The sequence below is a fragment of the Notechis scutatus genome, chromosome Z, assembly GCF_049901735.1.
Source record: "Notechis scutatus isolate UNSWTSFEM ecotype Mainland chromosome Z, rNotScu1.2, whole genome shotgun sequence".
In the NCBI taxonomy this organism is placed as follows: domain Eukaryota; kingdom Metazoa; phylum Chordata; class Lepidosauria; order Squamata; family Elapidae; genus Notechis; species Notechis scutatus.
The window spans coordinates 91,223,842-91,248,184 of NC_142025.1; the positions used below are offsets into that span (position 1 = coordinate 91,223,842).

The window sequence follows — 24,343 nt, forward strand, 5'->3', positions numbered from 1 at the left end:
AGGAAGGAGGAGAATGGGTGTTCATGATCCCTGCATAATATACATCTGGCACAATCAGTGCACAGGGTTGGTGGTAGCTGTATGAGTAAAAAGTGGTGGGAAGCATATGAATAGGTCGGGTGAAGTCATCAGGCGGAGGGAATAAACAGTCAAAAGTATTCCCCCCCACCCCAAATTCTGGAGGAAGAAAACCATAAATTATCTTACTCTGTTGAAATGTGAGTGTGCTTTTTTTTTTAAAGATGTGTGTGTAGGAAGGAAATGAGCCATTGTCTACACCAATGACCTTGCAATGAACACAAGAGCACCCCGTTCCTCATCTCTTCTACCCCCTACTTTCCTGGCAAATTACAGCAGCTGTTCAAAGGGAAGATTATCCCCCACCACCCCAAGACAGAAGGCAAGAAATCCCTGGAACTGGCATCATTGTTGTTAGAAGGGGGAAGGAGATAATTTCTTCAGAAAGAACAAATAAACCAGATTAACAGAAAAAAGATAAAAATATACCGGTCTGGGAAAGCAGATCAGGAGGCAGCGATAATGAAAGCAGCAGAAAATGAAAAGTGCTTTTAGTATTTAAAGTGATTTGTGGTGAGGAAAAGGTTGAATTTGCCCTTTGAGTTGAATGGAGGAAGAGGGATGAGAGCCAAAGTGCCACTTTTGATACTAGGCATCCAAAATAATATTGCAGTCTTTTCTTCCTTGATTGCTTGGTGACAAACAGAAACACAGGAACAGTAAAAAAAATTCTAGCTCTTCCTAAGCTTGGTCTTTGATGCAAGGGATGGGTTATTTATCACTAAACTGCTTTTCTCTGCAAGCTATTAGAATGTATAGTTGGTCGTTGGGATTGCTTTGAATAGAAAACATAGATAAAAATTAAAAGATAGAAGGAAATGTTAGAATCAAGGCTGAATGTATTATGTCACAGAGTGAAGTAGTCTCCCCAAGCAGAAAATTTGGACTTCAGGGATATGAACTGCCACTTAACTTGTTATTTGTTCTTATTTTATTTTTATTGCCTTGGATGGGAGGAAATTCTGATGAGAAATTTTGGCATGCCAAAATGGTTTCACTGGTTTAAGATGCAATACATTCTGATGACTATAGGATGGCATTTCAGATAACAGATAACAGACAACAGATAATCAGAATTGGAAGGGACCTTTTAGGTCATCTAGCCCAAGCGAGAGACCCTACACCATTTCTGACAAATAGCAGTCCAATCTCTTCTTGAAAGTCTCAAGTGATGACACTCCCACAACTTCCGAGGGCAAACTGTTCCATTGGTTGATTGTTCTCACTGTCAGAAAGTTTCTCCTTATTTCCAGGTTAAATCTCTCCTTGCTCAGTTTCCATCCATTATTCCTTGTCTGGCCTTCGGGTGCTTTAGAAAATAGCTTGACTCCTTCCTCTCTGTGGCAGCCCCTCAAATATTGGAAGACCGCTATCATGTCTCCCCTGGTCCTTCTCTTCACTAGACTAGCCATGCCCAGTTCCTGCAACCGTTCGTTGTATGTTTTAGCCTCCAGTCCCCTAATCATCCTGGTTGCTCTTCTCTGTACTTTTTCTAGAGTCTCAACATCTTTTTTATAATGTGGTGACCAAAACTGGATGCAGTACTCTAGGTGTGGTCTTACTAAGGCTTTATAGAGTGCTATTGATACTTCCCTTGATCTTGATTGTATCCCTCTGTTAATACAACTTAGGATTGCATTAGCTTTTTTGGCTGCTGCTGCACACTGTTGGCTCATATTTAGTTGTTTGTCCACTAAGACTCCAAGATCCCTCTCACTGCCCATTTCCTGCTTTACCTGACCCACCCGACCTTTGGCAAGGGAGTCCTTTCGTGTTCTCCATGAAAAAAGGTCACTGAACAACATGTGACAATGCCAGAAAAGTCATGGATATTGCTCCACAGGACTGATGTACCACCAATGAAAGTAAAGAAATATATTAACCTCTACAATATGTGACAATAACACCAATGTGCAATCCTTATGTTTCTTGGCCTTTAGACTAGAATAAACACATCAGCATTAAGTTCCTTGCTCGTAAAATCTCTGGAGGAGAGTGGAAAAAGTATAGAATTTGAGAAAAGTAGGTATGGAGTTCAGTTTTTTTGAATGATAAACAAGTTTCTAGTTATTGCACACTCTGAATAAATAATAAATAATCCAAACCACACATATATGCAGTAATATATAATTATTATTAACCCAAAAAAGCATGATTCAGCTTTTGCACTGCCCAGAATTTGGATTGCCCAGGAACATATATTTCTGTCCTTTGGATTGCTGCATTTTAAAGAGCTACTGCATGGGACCTTTTTCTTCATAATCATGGTTGATCCAAAGCATTTTGTGGAAAAGTACAAGATGGTGCTTGTGCTACCCAGACAGTTTATAGTTAGTTAGGAATTGGGAGCTGTCTCCTTAAAGGAATGCCTCCTGGGAAATGTAGGCCATGTCATGTGGTCACATCTGTAATCCTGATTGGTCACTGAATTGACCTTTGGTGGGTTGGGGGAGGTTCCTTCACTCTTGCCTGGACCCCAGCAGCATGCTGGTGCCTCACCCCCTTGATCCTTCATTATGGGGATGAAAAGATCACTATCCTTTTACACTATGAATTCAGCTATGCAAAAATTTGGACATTGAGATGAATCTCGACATAACCGCGAGTTATATATGAGGATACCTGATGAACCAATAAAGAAACTTCGTATGGATGCTTTGTAGAGTTATCTGTCCGCCTTAAATTCAGCTAGTAAGTAAGGGGCAGACAGAGGGGCAGAACAGTGCTGCTTCCCTGATTAATATATAAATACCGGCTAAACCGGCAATTGTTTGTGCAACCTTGGACATGGAACCAGTCCTCTCAGAAGATATGCCCTCATGGCTTCTAATCTTTGTTGCTCTTCTCTGCACTCTTTTCAAAGTCTCAACATCTTTTTTATAATGTGATCAAAGTTGGACTCAGTCAGGTGTGGTCTTACTAAGACTTTATAAAGTGGTACTGGTACTTCTCGTGATCTTGATTTTATCCCTCTGTTAATGCAACCTAGGATTGCATTGGCTTTTTGGGGGGCTGACACACATTGCTGGCTCATATTTAAGTGATTAACTAGATCAGGGGTCCCTGAGCCCCCAGTCCATGGACTGGCACCAGGTTATGGCATGCCAAAAACTGGGCCGCACAAACAAATGAAGCACCATCTGCGGGATGCAGGCATCATGCGAAACCACACCCCCTCCAGTCCATGGAAAAACCTCTCTCCATGGAGCTACTCTCTAGTGCCCAAAAGATTGGGGGCCACTGAAATAGCTGAAAAGCTAAGCAATGTAGGTACGTAAAAGCAAAAGAGCTTTTACGAAATTACTGCTGCTTTGGCTCTCCCTTTCCTCTCCCCGCCCCCTCAAGTTTTGGTCCCTTTGCTCACTCTCTCTGTCCATTCTGGAAGTGAATTTCACAGAGAAATATAGGATTAAATCCCACAAAAATCTGTTGGCCTATGGTACCTAAGGATGGATAAAAGGAGGCAATAGACTGCTGACTTAGAAACAGAAAGATTCTGGATCATACAACAACAGACCTTTCAATAATTTGTGGCTACTCACCAATTGCTATGCTTTGTATCTTTTCCCTACCTGTTCAACTAAGTGGGTCAATGCAGCCGCACATATCGCAACAATGGAGCAATGTATAGGCATGTATATTTTGCTTCCTGGATTCTGTAGCCTGGATCAGATACATCTCAGGTATTGACTCAGAGGGTTTTTCCAAAGGCATTACCTACAACAGCTTAGAAGAAGACGGCTAAACATCTCTTCAGGAAAATAGCAAGTAGATAATTGGGGTGTCCATTCAAGAAGATACAACTACCAAGAACAGGTTGGTACTGTTATATATTTGCATACTTACCTATGATGGGTTGGTCTGTGGCGGCAGGAGATTTGAAGAGCCGTCATTGGCCACGAGCCGTGAGCAGCTGGCTATAAAAAAGGCTGCCGCGGTTTCTCCGTGTTCAGTTCCTAGAAGAAAATAAAAAGAAAAAAAAAGTCAACTGGGTCTTGAGTCTCTTTTCCCACAAGGCAACACTGGTGACAAAGGTGGGGTTCTGAGACAAAGGAGCCCAGTTGAGCATGTGGCAATGAGGACCAAGTGAGACGAAATGGCCGGGAACAACTCGCCACCCGCACCATTTAACCCAACAACCGAGGACGGGAATCCTACATCGACCGATTCCTCATGTTCCTAGAAGGGAGTGACCTCCAAGGAATATCCAAAAATAGAAGGAGAGCCATTTTCCTCACCCATTGCGGTCCTGCAGTATTCAAAATGGCAAAGGCATTAGCAGCACCCACAGATGTAAAGACGATGACGTGGACGGACCTAGAGAAATTACTGCGAGCCCACTACGCACCAACCGTTTTATGCCTCATCAAAAGACACGAATTTTATCGGCACGATCAAAAGGAAGACGAGAACATCGGAGATTTTGTTGCAGCACTAAGAGACATTGGCGGAGCATGCGAATTTCTAAACATGGATGAAGCCATAAGGGACCGCGTGGTCCTCGGATTAAAGGACCATACACCACTGGGTCAACTACTAACAAGACCTAAGCCACCGCAGCGGAAGCCACAGAGAAATCGGCAGCCACCATGCAACAAATGAATAAATTACCAAAGGAAACCCCAAAAGACACTAGTCAAACACATAATAAGACACCAGAGGAAATAAAAAACCCACCACCACAACACACCACAAGGACATCGAATCCCTATCAGAAGATGAAGAGGAAGAAGAAGAGGTAAATCAACTCCAGTTGGAAAAAGGTAGACGGGAGAAAAATGAAAGAAGGTCAGAATTCCGTTGTGCGGGTGTGGAGGAAACCATCCACATTCTGAATGCCGTTTCTTCGATGCTATTTGCAGATATTGTGAACAGCGGGGACACATAGCTAGGGCATGCCGAACAAGAAATAACTATGGCCCTAGACAAAGATAGAACCACCCCCCACCCCTCCCGGGGAGAGGAAAAAGCAAATAGGGAGCTGTTGGAGTCAAGAGAACAGAAACAAGCAATGGAAAGTAGCAAACAGAAAAGAGGAAACACATCAAACAATAACCATTGGGCACTCCAACTCAACCAATGCAAAAAAGGTACATGTACAAGTCACCATAGAAGGCCAGCCATGCAAGATGGAGGTGGACTCAGGCTTGTATTTATCAATGGTATCGTGGAATACCCTAAAAAGACTAATGCCTGATATAAACAAGGGAGAGCTCGAAATACAAAAGCTCACACTAAAGGACTACCAGGGAAATTCTTTTGGATGATGGAAGAGAAGCACCTATCTCATTCTATTCAAAAACTCTATCTAAACTGGAGCAGAATTACAGCCAACTAGACAGAGAAGCATTGGCCGCAATAACAGGAATAAAATGTTTCCATGAGTATATCTATGGCAGACCTTTTTCACTTGTCACAGACCATAAACCTCTTCTAGGAATCCTCGCAGGAAACAAAGCTACACCTAACATACTGTCACCGCGGATGATGAAGTGGTCCGTATTTCTAGTTGCCTATAACTACAACTTGATCTACCAACCAGGAAAGAACATAACACACGCTGACACCCTGAGCTGTTCCCCCCTACCCGACTTAGACGACCACATCAACCCTTCAAATCGAGACATTGACAAACCTACCCATAACAGTGACAGACATTGCTATGGAAACCGTGAGGGACAAAAACCTGGCGTGGATTTTAAATTGGGTAGGTAAAGGGTGGCCAGAGACTGCAAGCGATGAGACTGTTAAACCATTTCGGAATAGACAAATGGAACAATCAATCTTAAAGGGATGTATACTATGGGGGGATAGGGTGGTCATACCGAACATATTAAGGAAACGAATACTTGAATTATTGCATGAGGGTCACCCGGGTATTGTCAGAATGAAGTCCCTGGCTAGGAGTTATGTATGGTGGATAAAGACATAGGAGAATGGGTAGCAACTTGCAAACGATGCCAAGAATCTAGACCTACACCCCCTTCTGCACTTATACACGAATGGGAAACACCTAGGGGACACACATTCTTAATAGTCGTAGATGCTTACTCAAATTGGCTGGAGGTAAGCATCATGCACTCAACCACAACAGAAGCTGTTATTAGACAACTAAGGAAACTTTTTACGACACATGGATTGCCAGATTTAATTGTATCTGACAATGGACCACAATTCACGGCAATAACATTCGAGGGGTTCCTGGCAGAACAAGGGATAAGGCATGCACTAACAGCGCTGGGACATCTGGCTACGAACGGACGGGTGGAACGCGTGGTCCGTTACACAAAGGAAACACTACACGAATTGGGACCTGGAGATATACAAGAAAAAATAGACAAACTACTAAGTTTACAACACATTACACCCAACACCACAACAAATTAAAGCCCAGCAGAATTATTAATGGGAAGGAAACTATGATCAAACCTAGACAGACTACACCCCACATATAGCCCAGAAAAGCCAGCAGACTCCTCCAGTAAGTGCTGCACATTCAAAACAGGGGACCAAGTCTATGCAAAGAACCTCACGGGGGAACCATTGTGGATACCGGCAAAAATAACCCAAATAACAGGGCCCCGGTCATACAAGGTAGACACAGAGGACGGGAGGAGCTGGAGGAGACACATAGACCAAATCAGATCGAGGACCACACTGAGAAACACAAACAATCAGGAAGAAGAAGGGGGAGACCCTCCGCCAACCTCTAACAAAAACAACCCAACCAGAGAGCGGGGAGAACCTCCGCAAATAAAAGAATTGCTGCAAACGTTACACAAAAATAACCAAACCAGAGAGGGTGGAGACCCCTCAAACACAAATAGAAGAGGAGGGGGAGACCCTCCACAAGTAAAAGAATTAACAAAACAAACCCTAACAATGACACAACAACCAATACTAACATTAGCCCCAATCGGAAATCGCAAACACGTACCTGAAACCATAGAAGAAGAAAACAACTTGGGGACACTGGAGCAGGCTTTGAAGAACCATCAGGAAGCCACTCCTGGCGGGAGCAGCCGAGCTGACTCAACCAGCCAGGAAAGGCCTGGCGGGAGCGACATGGCTGACTCTACCTTCCAGGAGGCCCCACGGAAAAGGACAGGAGAAACAGCAACCCCGTCCGAACAGGTCAGAGGCGAACTCACGACTGAGTTGAGCAGGTCCAGTCGGAACCATAAGAGCCCCGCCTACCTAAGGTACTACGTAATATAGGCGGGGCCTGGATTGGTTAGACTGGACCACATGGGGGGAGGTGTTATATATTTGCATACTTACCTATGATGGGTTGGTCTGTGGTGGTGGGAGATTTGAAGAGCTGTCATTGGCCACAAGCCGCGAGCAGCCGGCTATAAAAAAGGCTGCCACGGTTTCTCCGTGTTCAGTTCCTAGAAGAAAATTAAAAGAAAAAAAAAGTCAACTGGGTCTCGAGTCTCTTTTCCCAAACGCAACAGGTACTTTCTTGGCACTTTTCATCTTCCCCCTCTGAAGCAGCCAGTCTCCCCATAGTAGGCAGTGGCTTATGCATTTGATAAGCTTCACATGGATACACTTGATCCCCATGGGAAAAAAAATTTTTTTCAGGTAACTAGAAACTGCCTCCCCTTCATGAATCACTGACTTATCATGGTGAAGGGGCTTGCATAGCTCAATGAAGCTATGAGCTATGCCATGCAGGGTCACCCAAGATGGACAGGTCATAGCACAGAGCTTTGACAAAACATGATCCACTGGAGAAGGAAATGGCAACCCAGTATCTTTGCCATGAAAACCCCATGGACAGTACCAAAAGGCCAAAAGATATGTTGCTGGAAGATGAGCCCCTCAGTTTGGAAGGTGTCCAATATGCTACTGGAGAAGAGCAGAGGGCTAGTGCTAGTAGTCCCAGAAAGAATGAAGCGACTGGGTCAAGGCCGAAAGGACACTCGGCTGTGGATGTATCTGGTGCTGAAAGGAAAGCCCGATGCTGTAAAGATCTATATTCCATAGGAATATAAGATCCATGAATCAAGGCAAGCTGGACATGGTCAAACAAGAGATGACAAGACTGAACATCGACATCTTAGGAATCAGCAAACTCAAATGGACAGGAATGGGTGAATTCCATCAGGTATACTACTGTGGGCAAGAATCCCTCAGAAGAAAAGGAGTAGCTTTCATAGTCAATAAAAGAGTAGGAAAAGCAGTACTGGGATATAATCCCCAAAATGACAGAATGGTCTCAGTTTGAATCCAGGGCAAGCCATTCAACATCACAGTAGTCCAAGTCTATACCCCAACCACTGGTGCTGAAGAGGCTGAAGTTGACCGGTTCTATGAAGCCCTACAGCACCTTCTAGAATTAACACCAAAAAATGATGTCCTTGTCATCATGGATTGGAATGTTAAAATAGGAAGCCAAAAGATAACTGGAATAACAGGCAAGTTTGGCTTTGGAATACAAAATGAAGCAGGGCACAGGCTGGTAGAATTTTGTTAAAAGAATACGATGGTCATAGCAAACACTCTTTTCCAACAACCCAAGAGACAGCTCTACACATGGACATCACCAGACAGTCAACACAGAAATCAGATTGACTATGTGCTCTGCAGCCATAGATGGAAAAACTCTATACAGTCATACCAGGAGTTGACTGTGGCTCAGATCATGAGCTTCTCATTGAAAAATTGAAAGTAGGGAAACGCACTAGGCCACTCAAGTATGAACTAAACCATATCCCTGATGAATATACAGTAGAGGTGACAAATAGATTGAAGGAATTAGATCTGATAGACAGAATTCCTGAATAACTATGGATGGAGGTTGGCAACACTGTACAAGAGGTGGCAACTAAAACCATCCCAAAGAAAAAGAAATGCAAGAAAACAAAATGGCTGTCTGAGGAAGCTTTACAAAAAGTGGAGGAAAGAAGGGAAGTGAAAGACAAGGGAGAAAGAGAAAGATACATCCAAGTGAATGCAGAATTCCAGAGAATAGCTAGAAGAGATAAGAATGCCTTCTTAAATCAACAGTGCAAAGAAAAAAAATAGAAGAAAAAAAAAATAGAATAGGAAGGACCAGAGATCTCTTCAAGGAAGTTGGATCTATGAAGAGAACATTTCATGCAAAGATGGGCACGATAAAGGACCGAAATGGCAGGGACCTAACAGAAGCAGAAGAGATTAAGAAGAGGTGGCAAAATTACACGGAAGAACTACACAAGAATGAGCTTAACGTCCCTGATAACCACGATGGGGTGATCACTGACCTCGAGCCAGACATTCTGGAATGTGAAGTCAAATGGGCCTTAGGAAGTCTGAGCAACAACAAAGCTAGTAGAGGTGACAGTATTCCAGCTGAGCTATTCAAAATCTTAAAAGATGATGCAGTAAAAGTGCTACACTCAATTTGCCAGCAAATTTGGAAAACTCAACAGTGGCCACAGGATTGAAAAAGGTCAGTTCACATTCCATTTCCAAAGAAGGGCAATGCCAAATAATGTTCAAACTACCGCACCATTGCACTCATTTCACATGCTAGCAAAGTTATGCTCAAAATCCTACAAGCTAGGCTCCAGCAGTATGTGGATCGAGAACTACCAGAAGAACAAGGAGGATTTCGAAGAGGCAGAGGAACTTGAGATCAAATTGCCAACATACGCTGGATCATGGAGAAACCTAGGGAATTCCAGAAAAACATCTACTTCTGCTTCATTGACTATGCTAAAGCCTTTGATTGTGTGGATCACAACAAATTGTGGCAAGTTCTTTAAGAGATGGGAGTACCAGACCGTATTATTTATCTCTTGAGAAATATATATGTGGTTCAAGAAGCAACTGAGAACTGGACACGGAACCACTGATTGGTTCAAAATCGAGAAAGGAGTTTGGCAAGGCTGTATACTGTCGCCCTGCCTATTTAAGTTATATGCAGAGCCCATCATGAGAAAGGCGGGGCAAGATGAATCGCAAGTTGGAATTAAGATTGTCAGGAGAAATATCAACAACCTCAGATATGCAGATGATACCATCTAATGGCAGAAAGTGAAGAGGAACTAAAGAGCCTCTTGATGTGGGTGAAGGAGGAGAATGCAAAAGTTGGCTTCAAACTCAACATTAAGAAAACTAAGATCATGCATCCGGCCCTCTCAATTCCTGGCAAATAGATGGGGAAGAAATGGAGGTAGTGACAGATTTTATTTTCCTGGGCTCCAAGATCACCGCAGTTGGGGACTGCAGCCAAGAAATTAAAAGACGCTTGCTCCTGGGGAGGAAAGCTATGGCAAATCTAGACAGCATAGTAAAAAGCAGAGACATCACCCTGCCAACAAAAGTGTGTATAGTCCAGGCTATGGTTTTCCCAGTTGCAATATATGGCTGTGAAAGTTGGACCATAAGGAAGGCTGAGCGCCAAAGAATTGAGGCCTTTGAACTATGGTGCTGGAGAAGACTCCTGCAAGTCCCTTGGACTGCAAAGTGCTCAAACTGATCAGTCCTAGAGGAAGTCAACCCTGACTGCTCTTTAGAAGGCCAGATCCTGAAGATGAAATTCAAATACTTTGGCCACCTAATGAGAAGGAAGGACTCACTGGAGAAGAGCCTAATGCTGGGAAAGATTGAGGGCAATAGAAGAAGGGGGCAGCAGAGAATGAGGTGGCTGGATGGAGTCACTGAAGCAGTTGGCGTGAGCTAAAATGGACTCCAGGGGATGGTAGAGGACAGGAAGGCCTGGAGGAACATTGTCCATGGGGTTGTGATGGGTCAGACATGACTTCGCAACTAACAACAACAACAACAGAAACCACCTAAATGAGAACATGTGTGAGGATATTAATAAGAGCTCCAGATGCATTTTATCAATGCTATAAGATGGAGAATGGACTGAAAGGGAATAAGTCCTGGTAGAAGGTATAGAGAATGATAATAGCAGAAGAAACCTTGATTTTCCATTCTTTTTTTTCCTCTTGCTTTTCTAATTCTTGACTATCTTTTTCCCTCACCCCTTTTCTGTGAGATGTTTTTTGATATTCCTTTTGAAACATATCACCTAAATTCTATGTTTTGCTTGTCATACAGTTCCCACATCAGCTTCACTCTCTTTTATGGATTCTATCCACCAGCTGGTTGATTATGATAATTTCCCAAGATTTTTTAAAAAAACTATTACTTTTAGTGCCACATTGGTCACTCAGGCAAAAAGGCTATTTGGAGATTCAGCAAAGGTTTAGACAGTTTAGTCCCAATAAGTGGGTCACCCATCTGTGATTGAGAAAGAAACCATCACATTAAATTAAATGCTTCCAACCATACTAGAGAATGCTGAACGCCAGGTTGAGTTTATCCACAGGGGAGAGAGTGAATCTTCAGCAGCTGTAAATATGATATAAATATTGACATGGGAACAAATGGATGAAGTAGCATAATATATCACTGATGACACAGCATCTAAACTGCAGTGTAAATTTATTCACCAGCCATGTTTGAATCCAATCAATCTGACTGAGCACAATTTTCTATCAACAAAGTTGCTCTAAAAGGTATATGGGTGCTTTTTTGGCACCATAATGATTATGTTACATTTTTCAAAGCCATGAAAAGGATCCAGGTAGTTTTATATTGATAGTTTTTCTTTTGATCTGTGTTGCACCCATGCTACCCGATGAGGGGAAGCTTCAAGACATGGTCCTTGAAGATTCCTTAAATTGAGTTTTTCATACAAAAGGAAAGCAGTCAGCATCCAGTGACCCCATGATGATTTGTAATTCAAGCCCCATTATCTCATTAACTTGGCTAGGGTTAATGTAAGTAAAAGTAATCCTCAACTTACAATAGTTCATTTAGTGACCATTCAAAGTTATAACAGCACTGAAGAAAGAGCCTTCTTACCATTTTTCACACTTGTGTTACAGCTCCCCCCCCCCCACATGATGACATGATCAAAATTCAGCTGTTTGGCAACTGACTCACATTTATGAGAGTTGTAATGTCCTGGATCATGTGGTCTTCTTTTGCGACCTTCTGACAAGCAAAGTCAATGGGGAAACTGGACAGACTTAACAATTCTGTTACTAATGTAAGAACTGTGGTGATTCACTTAACAAATGTGGCGAGAAAAGTTGTAAAATGGGGCAAAACTCACTTAACAAATTTCTCACTAGCAACATAAATTTTGGGCTCAATTGTGGTTGTAAGTTGAGGGTTATCTGTACCCAGCCAACAAAACCTAAGGGAATAATCTTATGGAGGGTGTCATTCCTTCAAGGTAAACAAACTAGTCATAGTCATGCAGACCAACATTACTTTTATTACAAGGAATAAAATATTCCAAGTTTGAATATGCATCCAACAACCTTACCTTTAGCTTTGGGATAACTAGGGAGATTCATGTCAGGTGACAGTTTCTGTCTCAGGCATAGTTTTCTTTTCCCTGACCATTGTCTTGGTAGCAGCTCTTTTTCTTGTTCTTCAAGGTTAGTTTTTTTTGCCCATTATGGAAGGTTAGTAACCATATTTTGGCATCTGATACATGAAATAACCAAGAAAAGTAAGATAAGGTTTCCTTCCCATCAACCTTCGTGGACTCATCAACAGTTTCTTAACAAAAGAAAGAAGAAAAAGTACATTAGAAGAAAGCAATAGAAGAGGCCAGATAGTTACCAAGAATTTAATTCAACTTGAGGGGAGATTTGCATTGGGAGCTGCTGTGGCCTGGTGATTAAAATGTTGGGCTAAAATAATGGACATAGTTCCAAGTTCATCTTCAGCCATGAAAGCTCAGTGGGACAAACCTGACACATAGTGTTATTTTGTGGAGTTGTGTGTGGAATGTATGGGAGAATTCTATGTGTACCACATATGGCTCCAGAAATTCTTGGGAAAAAGTCAGGGTATTAATCCTGCATAGAAACAGAGAAATATGTTGCTTTATTTTCACTTTAGAGTTCCTGAACCAGCCCTGCAGATACCAGAGGAAAAAATAACACAACACTTGGAAAAAGCCAACCTACCAAAAGTATTGGAAACAGTGAAAAATATGTAGAATGAAAGAATAACAATGGCAGAATTAGTAGAGGCAATTAAAAGACAAAAGAATAACAAAACACCAGGTCCAGATGATTTATAAAGAGCAGAGATTTATAAAGATCTACAAGATACATTGAGTTTGTCAGTTAGAGGTATATAATTTGTACTATATTAATTTATTTGATTCTTTTTGTTAGTTTTTATTGCTTTAAATGTGATTTTATATTCTGTAAGCTACCTTGAGTCGCCATGGGCAAATGGGCGGCAATATAAATTCAATAAATAAAATAAATAATGAAGTTTTATTGGAAGCCAAGATACCACATACATAGACAGAAGCCAGAATTACTTTAATTTCAAAAGAAGATTCAGACCAAACACAAATAAAGAATTATAGGCCAATATCCTTATTAAATATAGATTATAAAATATTTGCTTCAATAATAACATAAAGACTAAAAAGATTTCTGAACAAGTTTATACATTCTGACCAAAGTGGGTTTATCTAAAAGGCAAATTAGAAACAATGTGGGAATAATTTTAGATAACTGGAGTACTATGAAGTACATTGTGAAAAACAACTAGCAAAAACTAGCAATGCAGAAAGCATTTGACAATGTAAATTGGCAATTTATGGTGCAACAACTAAAATGTATGGAATTTGGCAAAAAATGTATAAATATTGTATGATTAAGGCGATCTACACAAACCAGACAGCAAAAGTGATGGTGAATGGAGATGTGGCAGAAAAATTTTATATAAAAAAGGCACAAGACAACGATGTTCACTATCTCCACTATTATTTATATTATCATTGGAAGTGTTAACTAGAAATATTAGACAGGATCCAGAAATAAAAGGAATGAAAATAAAAAAGAAAAATACAACTACAAGCATTTGCAGATGACCTAGTTTTTATTACTAGAACAGGGGTGTCAAAACTGATTTTATTGAGGGCCTCATCAGGGTTATGTTTGATCTGGGGGGGGGAATCAGGAGGGGCATGGCCAGGGGGCATGGCCAGCTCAATGTCACTCATTGATGCTCCATTTTCAACTGCATCAGCCTCCTGTAGTGAAAATGGAGCATGTGGCCTCACAGGCAGAGGGGTGCAGGAGGCCATTGCAGCCAAAAACGGAGCCCAGCCAGGCCTTGCATGGCCTCCTGAGCTCTGTTTTCGCTGGCAGAGGCACTGCGGACCGGTCCTTTGTTATTTCACACCCCTGTACTAGAAGAACCATTAGAAATTGGCCCCAGATTGATAGGGAAAATAGAGTAATATGGAGAAGTTGCCGGATTGAAAATAAACAAAGAAAAAACTAAAATAATAGTAAAAAACCTTACAGATAAACAGAGAAACGAATTGACAAAGAAAATAGACTTTCAGATAGTAAAGAAAGTGAAATATTTAGGAATCTACTTAACAGCAACATGTGCAATAATTAAAGATGATAACTACACAAAGTTAATTCAACAAATAAGTTGGACTTGGAGAAATGGAAGAATTTACAACTGTCAATGATAGGGAAAATAGCTACCATAAAAATGAATATATTACCGAAGTTACTTTTCTTATTTCAAACAATACTCTGCTCAATTCTGGAAGTGACTTTCACAGAGAAATGTAAAAGCCCACAAAAGTTTTCGCCCCACGAGACTGGTCAGTTGTTCAGATCTACTCAGCCTTCTGGATCTTTTTGCTAAAAGTGGCTGAAACAATTAGTCACTCAGAATGCAGAGCTAAGTGAAGCTGGCAGAGCATGAAAAATGGCTGTTTTGGCTTTGAGTATACCTTTTGTTATTTTCATAAGTACCTAACATTAAATCTCTTAATTGGGCAACTACCCAAGATCAGGGGCAGCCTTGGCAGCGCTTTTTCCTCATCTCAGGTGGTATGGCCTTTACACTGAGGATTTCTACACAAATGATTTATAGTGTCAATGAGCCACAGCAGTGGTAATAAATCATAAATGCAAACACTGCTTATATCGCCACAGCCATGGCAGGGTGAGGTTCTGAACTGCTAGTGCAGAAATTCTCACAGCCCAGCAGTGGCTCTCCCAGGATTTAAACAAAAGACTTTCCTGTTTTATCTAAAGATGAGCCTTGGGGGAACTGAACCCTGGACAGGTCCCACACTGCCTCCCAGTATCCCAGAAGACCTTATTCAGGACCTAGAATGGCAGAAACACATCCAGAGCATTCCATAGATTAATTTGTAAGGGCTGCCACTCTTAGAGGCAAAGATATTCAGGGGGGTTACTAAAATCAAGAGGGCACCCGTAACATACAACCAAAACCCCAGTCCTTTTTATGGGTTGCATGTAAAAAGAGAGTAGGCCTCAACCACCTCTAAGTTTGAAGAGAAGCTACTCCGCTTCTTCTAATTTATTTTGTTCCAGCCAATTGCTCTCTTAGTTTGAATCTAATCCTATATATTAGATCTAGTACATTTATATCCTCCCAGATGTTCAGATAACGTGTATCCCCCTACTCCCATCTTAAAATGCTCTAATACACCTGCTAGTCTAAAAAGCTAATGAACTTATTTTGCAACAATGGGGAAAAACACAATTAGAACCTGCCTGACTTTAGATTAAGCAAAAAGCATAATACCTTTTGAAATGAATGCATGAATGAATAAAAATAAGTACATGTTTGTTATTTTTAAAAAGTTTAAATTATTGCAATCTGATCCACCACAGGAAGGAATGTATCCAGGGGTGAGATTCAAATTTTTTAACAATCGGTTCTGTGGGTGTGGCTTAGTTGGTGGGCGCAGCTTGGGGTCATGTGACTGGGTGGATGTGGCTTGGTGGTCATGTTATTGGCTGGGCGTGGCCAACTCAATATTATTGAGGCACGCAACTCCTCCCCTGGCCTCTCATGACTGTGGGGATGCTGCAACAGTTGTAAGTGTGAAAAATGGTCATAAGTCACTTTTTTCAGTGCCATTGTAACTTTGAATGGTCACTCCACATAAGCAAAGTACCAGCAAAGGAGGGGGAAAAAACTCCAGAGAAGTTCCTGAGACAGGAAGTCTAGTCCTGCCAAGAATGTAATAAAGGTTAACGGAGAGGCAGTTTCTGTAAGCAACACCAGAATGTTTCCTTCCTGGCTTCCTTACAGGATTAGGCCAGTAATTTCTTCTAACAACCGGTTCGCCGAACTGCTTAGAGTATTAACAACCGGTTCTAGAGAATAGGTGTGAACTGGTAGAATCCCACCCCAGAATGTATCCCTCTCTTTTCTATGCGACATTGGAATGAAAGATGAAGTTTTAACAGTTTTAAAATTTGGGGGACTGAGTTCAAATTTGAACACATTTAGAGAAGATTTTAAAAATAATAGGACTGAAGTTATTCAAGATAAGCAGTGTTAATTGTTTCAGTGGGTGTAAGTTGTTACAAATTTTGAATTCATCCTAATATACTGTATTTAGGAACTAGTCTAAAAATAAAAAAGTATTTCAGTACATACACATCTTTCTATGTTATCATTAGCAGAGAAGCTTAATAAACAATGCTTGACATATTTTGCTGTTTTAATAATAGCAACATGATAGATGCAGCAAATAAAAATATGAATGATGTGCTTGCTCTAAAAATAAATAGGGGAAGACTTGGTCATGGAACCATTTTGCACTGAGGATATCAGATCAGTATTTGTTAGGGCCAAACTTTTTAAAGAATTTATCTCCAAATTGGCACTCTACAGATTGGATTTCAAATAATATTTTGGCCATGCAACATAACAGTGACATTTGCTTTTGTTGATGAAGAAAAATGGAATGTAAAGTCTAATGCTTCTTGAAGATACCAGGTGGGGGAAAAAATGGCTTGAAAAAGATTTGTTGGTCCGTGTCAACTGTGCCACACCCATTATCTGAAACAACTTGCTCTCTCTTGCTTCATGATATGGTTGACTTCGGCTGGAATAAGTTACTTTCTATAATTCACTGCGCCAACCCTCAACAACATTTCTATCATAGCAGATCTAGCCATCTGATATGAACTTTAGCATGTTCATCCTCGTCTGTTCTATTTTTGACCTGAGCAAAGAAAGGGAATATACAGAGTACAGTAAATAGAGAGCAAACCTTTTCTACCTGTGTTACTACTGACCGGAAGAAACTGGTGTTTATCTTATTTTAGCCCTGGCAGCCAAACAGGTAATCATTTATCTTTTGGAAAATAGAATGCAAGGTAGCCCTTGACTTATAATTATTGGTTCAGTGACCATGCAAAGTTACAAAAAAGTTGATTTGCAACCATTGCAGCATCCTCATTTTCACATGATCAAAATTTGGACATTTGGTAATTGGCGTGTATCCCAGTGGTCATCATTTGTGACTTTCCCACTCAGTTTCTCATAAGCAAAGTCGGTGGAGGAAATGAGACTTGCTTAATGACTGGGTGATTCAGTTAACAATTATAGTGATTTGCTTAACAACTGTGGCAAAAATGTGGTAAAATCGAGCACACCTGACTTAGCAATCACCTTGCTTAGCAACAAAAATTCTGATGCCAGCTATGATTGTAAGCTGAGGACTACCTTTAATATCACTTGCTTATCTCAAAGAATTGTTGTAAAACTGACTGAATAACTTATCAAAGTCAAATCATGTAAGTATAGGTTGCTATTGTTCCACAGTGCCACTCAGAAAATCATTCTTTTCTCCATGACTGTCAGAGTAAATTAACATTTAGGTTAAATAATCTCTCTCTGTGTGTGTTTTCAATTAGGGAGCTGAACAGAAGGGACTGTCATCAGATTTTGTTCCTCAGGCTAGTTTAAAAAGATCTCTGACCTCTTATCCCAGAAGGAAATCCTACTGGACTAGTCTTGTTTTGCTTTCTAAAGAATGCTATTTCATTTAATATGAATGAGGTTGTTCTCTAACTGTGTGTGGTGGTTTAACTGACAGATAGGCAAGGCTGAGGCTCGAGAAGGATGGAGAGATAAAGGCATGGAGGAGACAAGGGGAATGAAGTGTGACAGAAAGAGATAACACAACCACACAGGAAATAGATACATCAGGATTGACACAAAAGGAAAGGAACAGACGGGCAAAAAGAGAAGAAATGAGAAGAAATGAGATAATCAGAGAAAAACTGAGGGGAGCAAGGAATCTGAAGGACATAGGCTGAGACAGCCTACTCCCTATTTAGCCAAAGGGCCACTTTTTAACAACAGGGCTAAGTCTTAGAATGAGGGCCGCTGACCCTTCACCATTCAATTGTCTTAGATAACGATAGAATGACAAGAGATGATGGGACAACATACTCCTGGGTACCAGTTCAAGGAAGGATAAACTACGTCAAATGACAATATCAGAAGACAATAGCTACATAGGAACTACAACTACACTTCCCGAGTGAATGGCTATTCCTAACCCTGAAGCATCTGGAGGTAAGGAGGATGTTTCTGGGTCTCAAAATCAGTGGATAAGTTGGCTTCTGTTCTGATCTACATCTTTTTATACATTCAGTAGTACAAATAGCTGGAGAATGTAGAAAATCAAAAAGATGCTTAGATAGAAAATATACGTGTCCTATAGAAGAAAAATCATTGGGAATTCATATTTGTATCAGATGCAGAGGTGGTATTCAGCAGGTTCTGACCAGTTCTGGAGAACCAGTAGCAGAAATTTTGAGTAGTTCAGAGAACCTGCAAATAGCACTTCTGACTGGCACTGCCACCATCTATTCTCTGCCTCCCGAGTCCCAGCTGATCGGCTGGGTGTTCTTTGGTTGCCCTGCACAGGAGAACAGAGCTGGAAAGCAGGTTAGTGGGGTTGGCGAGGGAATGGAATTTTGCAGTAACCTTCCCCCAGAAGTGGGGTGGGAATGGAGATTTTACAGTATCCTTCCCCTGCCACGCCTGCCATGCCACGCCCATCATGTCACACCACGCAATGCCCACAAAGCCATGCCCACAGAACTGGTAGTAAAAAAAATTGAATTCCACCACTCATTAGATGTTTCCCATTTCCCTAGCAATTAGCCCCCTTGAAGTCAGTAAGGGTTATTTTCATATAAGTATGAGAATAACTGACTGCCAGACCATGTGGTGACACAGAACTAAATTGCGGCTTTGAATGAAAACCAAATATAATCATTAACTCCAATTCATCCATCAGTTTGTTTTTGAGCACATATTAGCCTGACATATATATATCAGGCTAATATGTGCTCAAAAGCAAACTGATGGATAAATATAAATATTTGAGGAACACACAAAGAAATAATAGTAGTAGAAATAATAACAATAACAATAACTATTGGGTCATGAAGTCCAAGTATTTGCTGAAGAAGCATTCCAAACATCCTTTCAAATCTCCTAGCCCCTCCTCTTTTCTCAGCTAAGTCAGGTGTGCTTGCGTATAAAAAGCTTCCAGCATTGGCTATATTTAGCAGTTGATTACCATGCATGGGTTTATTACCCAGTGCTAAGAAGCTGCAATGCAGCTAGTTTCAGGATGAAGGGTTAGGAAAATGTGTGTGCAAAAATGCTGCTGAGATGGAAATGATGGTGGTAAAAGTTTAAGAGAGTCAAGAAATGATGAACCCCACCTGCCACCCTGCTGAGCCATCTGGTACAGAAGGATTACATATTACTTAAGACAAGTGTAACCACATTGCTAAATCTCCTCTCCTCAGTGAAGAACCATTTGAATAAGGGGCATATCTACATAGCTGCGACATGATGTGGCCCACAAGTACTTTCCACTTGGAAGATCACATGTGATTTCCAGGAGTGGCAAAAATCTGGAGATAAAACAAAATGTGCAAAACCTTCTTGGCTGATGGCTGATGAAATTACAACTATTATGTTAAGTTTGGAGAATAATGGAGACCAGACATCTGACCAGTGACTTCAACTCTTTAATAATAGTAAATAGAACAGAACAGAGCAAGGCTATGGGCAACATCAACCCTTTTATAGGGTTAGCTGCTACCTTATTAACCAATGACATGTGCAACAAGTTCAAACTTATAACCAATGAGAAGTGTCAAAATAGTGGCCAATCAGGGACTAGTTATGGACCAATCCCTAGTTGTTGTATAAGGACCAATCAGGTGTGTAGGTTTCCAAACCCTGATTTGCATTTATGCTAGTAACTTTTATTGATTCACAACACCCCTCCCCCTTGGGTTCCGTTTGAGGGGAGCTGTAATAAAATCCTCAAGATAGACAGGCCGTTTGGTCTATCTGGATGATTTCCGTGGCTCCACCGCTTTTGGTCTAAGGTCCGGTTCCGGTGGAGCGTTTGGATGATCTTTATTAAAGTCTGTTTCGCTGCACAGTGATTCCGTGCTGTTTTCACTGTGGTTGTCTCCGCTACTCCGTGTTTCTTCGGGTTTTGCAGTTCGGTTTCCCCGTATTAAAGTTCCCTGAAAACGTCAATTCCCTCCCGCTTCAAGTTCCGGTGTTTCGCTGGGCTGTAGGGTTTCCGTTGGCCTGCTATTTGTCATATCAAAGTCAATTTCCTCGATATTTCCTCCCCTTGAGTTTGTGAACCCGGGAGTCATGGGCGCTGGGTGGTAATCTCGATCGGAGTTGGTCTATGTGGCGTTCCACACCCTCCCATCGTCTGTTAGCAGGTGGTACGATCTAGGCCCGGTAAGGTGGGTAACGGTTGCGGGTATCCATAACGGGTCGCCGGAAAAGTTTTTGGCAAAGATTAAATCGCCTACCTTAAATTCCCGGCATTTGCTGCTGGAGCCGAAGGGCTTTTCCGGTGCGAATGCGGGATGGAGCCGGTCAAGGTGCGATCGCAGTTTCCGCCCCATAAGAAGTTCAGCGGGTGTTTTGTTGGTCACGCTGTGGGCGTGATGTGCTGCAACAAGAGAATTCGATTGATTTTCTCGTCGATGTTGCCAAATTCCATTTTGTGAAGGGTCTTTTTACAAATTGTACCATGCGTTCTGCCCGTCCATTCGCCGCAGGGTGCGCGCGAGGTTAGCGCATGGCAGATGCCCGATCAGCAAGATATTGTTCAAAGGGTAATGCAGTAAACTGTGGGTCCGTTGTCCGAGACCAACACGTCTGGAAACCCGTGTGTGGCAAATAGTCTGTTTAATTTATTGATAACTGAGTCCGTTGTAGTTGTGTTCATTCGATGGATCTCGAGCCAATTTGAATAGGCGTCGACAGTAATAAGGAAAGTGTGTCCTTTGGTAGGTCCCGCAAAGTCAATATGAATACGGGACCAAGATCCCCTCGGAGTTTCCCATTCGGTTGGGCTTGCTTTAGGCGGGCGTTGCTGATGTCCTGGCGTTGACAAGTAGCGACCCAGACCTCGATTCTTTTGTCGATTCCCGGCCACCAAGCGTAGCTGTGTGCGAGTGCTTTCATCCGCACGATACCGGATGTCCTTCATGCAATACCGCCAAAACAGTTTGTTGCAATTTGCCAGGGATTACGACTCGATCGCCCCACAAGATACAGCCTTTTGGGAAAACAGTTCGGTTTGGCGGGCTTTGAAGGGCGCCCATTCGGTGGTATTTGGTCTGTCGGCCACCCCATTCAACCCAGCGTAGGATGTGTTGCAGAACTGGGTCACGTTTTGTTTCAAAGGCAATGTCTCTAGCTGTCAATGGTGGTACATGTAGAGCTTCGATCTGTAGTGTTGAGATGGTTGGGGCTGGATCTACAACAGAGTCTGGGAGCGGCGTTCTGCTCAATGCATCAGCGTGGAGAATTGATTTCCCGGCGATGTTGCAAGGTGTAGTTGTAGGCCGCCAAGAATTCAGACCAACGGGTCATTCTGGGGGACAATATATACGGGGTTGGTTTATTACCGCAATGATCCCCAGTAGTGGTTTATGATAAGTAATTATCGTAAATGCACGGCCATAAACATATTCATGAAATCTTTTAACTGCGGCCACAATAGCTAAAGCTTCTTTGTCCAGCTGACTATAATTTCTTTCAGCTTTAGCTAAGGTTCGCGAAAAAAACGTGATGGGGGCTTCCGCTCCATTTGGTATCGTGGGCCAGAATTGCCCCAACCCCAAAAGTGATGCGTCACACGTGATAGTGAGCGGAAGAGTCTCGTTGTACTGCATAAGTACAGAATCAGAAGTTAGCAATTTCTTCACTTGTTGGAAAGCATATTGTTCCGTTGTCCCCAAACCCACGTTGCTTTTTTGTCTAATAGTCTATGCAACAGTTCAGCTACCGTTGCTTTGTGGGGTAAAAAGACATTATAGAAATTGATAAGTCCAAGGAACGCCTGTAGGTCTGCCTTGTTCCTTGGAGTGGGGGCCTTTTTAATCGCCCTTAATTTGTCTTCGGTGGGATGGATTCCTTGGCTGTCCAGGAGGTATCCCAAAAATTCTACTTTTTCGGTACATAACTGGCATTTATCTTTTTTAACTCTGAGGCCTGCGTTTTGGAATCTTCGTAAAACCTCTCTGAGTCGTTTTTCTAGAATGTCTTTGTTAGGGCGGCGATGAGTACATCGTCGAAATATGGTACGACCCCTCTTATCCCTTGTAACAACCTTTCCATTAAGCTCTGAAAGATTCCGGGGCAACGCTTACCCGAACTGGAGCAGTTGCATTTAAATGCGCCCTATGCATTATGATAGTTTGCGCCTCTGCCGTGGTTGGATCTACAGGCAATTGTTGATACGCCTGGGCTAGATCTAGTTTAGCGAAAACTTTCCCGCCACCCAGGGAATGGAGCAAGTGTTGCACTACCGGCACTGGATATGCACTTTGCTGCAGTGCGTGGTTTAAGGTGGCCCGGTAGTCTCCGCAAATTCTTAGTGACCCATCAGGCTTGATAGGCGTCACTATAGGGGTTTCCCAGCGGGCGTGGTCGGTGGGCTCCAGCACGCCCTGCGCTGTTAGCTTATCGAGTTGTTCGTCGATTTTAGGCTTCAAGGCGAACGGCACCGACGCGGCTTAAGGCGGATGGGTGCTACCTCAGGGTTCAAGTTAAATGAGATCGGGGTCCCCTTGTACTTGCCTAGTCCGTTTGCGAAAACGTCTTGGAATTCTTGCACGAGTGCCTCCTCCCAATCGCTGCTCTCAGCCCGGTGGACTCCGGCTACAGTGATTCCGGCGGTCTGAACCATTGAAGGCCTAAAAGACTAGGCTTGTCGCGGTCCACGACAGTCAGTGGTAGTGCGACGGTGCGGTCCTTGAAAGAAACCTGGAATCTGCGGGACCCGGCGACGGGAATTCGGTTACCCTGATAGTCTTTGAGTATAACCCTTTGAGGGTTAAGGTCTTGGCGGCGAATCGTTGGAATGAGCTGTTGGAGCGTTTTCCACGACACCATCGAGAGGGAAGATCCCGAGTCCACCTCCATCACACAAGGTTTGTTTTCAATGGCGACCTTTACTCGGATTTTCCCGGCATCAAGGGATGTAGCGTGGCCTATGGTGATTGTTTGGTGGGTCTCTTCCCGCCTGGTTTCTTCACGCCTGGTGGAAGTGGTGGACAGTTTGTTTCTGTAGGAGTGGTTTCCCCATTGGTGGTTCAGTTTTTCTCGGTGTGTGCCAAGAATCCGGAAGATTGGCATTCGACCTGTCGGGGTTTGGAGTTTTGTTTGCTTCTGCAGACCTTTGCGATGTGACCTCGTTTCCCGCAAATGCGGCAGAGTGTGTTGAGGAATTTGCAGCTGGATCGTGGGTGATTCGCCCCACATCCTGCACACGGTCGGGATGAGGGTTGTGTGAACTGGTCTCGTTCCGTTCGAGTCGGTTGACCTCTTCCTCATCGCTTTCTGATGGGGATTCTAGGTCTTCGTGGTGAGTCGATACCGGGTGTCTCTCTGGGCGAGGCGAGGTATCTTTGGCGAGTTGACGTAGCGGTGCGTTGGTGCGGCGCATTCGGGCTGCCGACTTCTTTGTCGCCTCAGCTGCCGTGGCTTCTTTAAGGGCATCGGTGAGGCTGATGTCCCCCTTAGCCATAATTTTGCTCTGGATCGTGCCGTCTTCTGGGCCCAGAACCAGGCGGTCCCGGAGGGCTTCTTCTAAGTCGGAGAATCCGCAGAGGCCTCCCAGGTTTCGGAGGTCCGCGATGTAATTGGCAAGGCTTTCGCCCTTCCGTTGGTCCCTCTGGTAATATTCGTGTCTTCTGACTAAGGTTGGCACGGTGGGCGCGTAGTGAGCCTGTAGTAAAGGCTCGAGGACGTCCCAGTCCATCGCTTTTACTTCGGCTGGCTTGGCAAGCGATTTTGCCATTTTAAACACGGTAGGCCCGCAGTGAGTTAGAAAGATAGCTCTTTTTGCCGGTTGTTG

The 24,343-nt window shown here is 42.7% G+C and overlaps 1 pseudogene; it reads left to right on the plus strand.

Annotated features, from left to right (window-relative positions):
- Positions 1–7,856: 7,856 nt before the first annotated feature.
- LOC113419982 (protein CFDP2 pseudogene) lies at positions 7,857–15,293 on the plus strand (annotated as a pseudogene).
- The last annotated feature ends 9,050 nt before the right edge of the window (positions 15,294–24,343 follow it).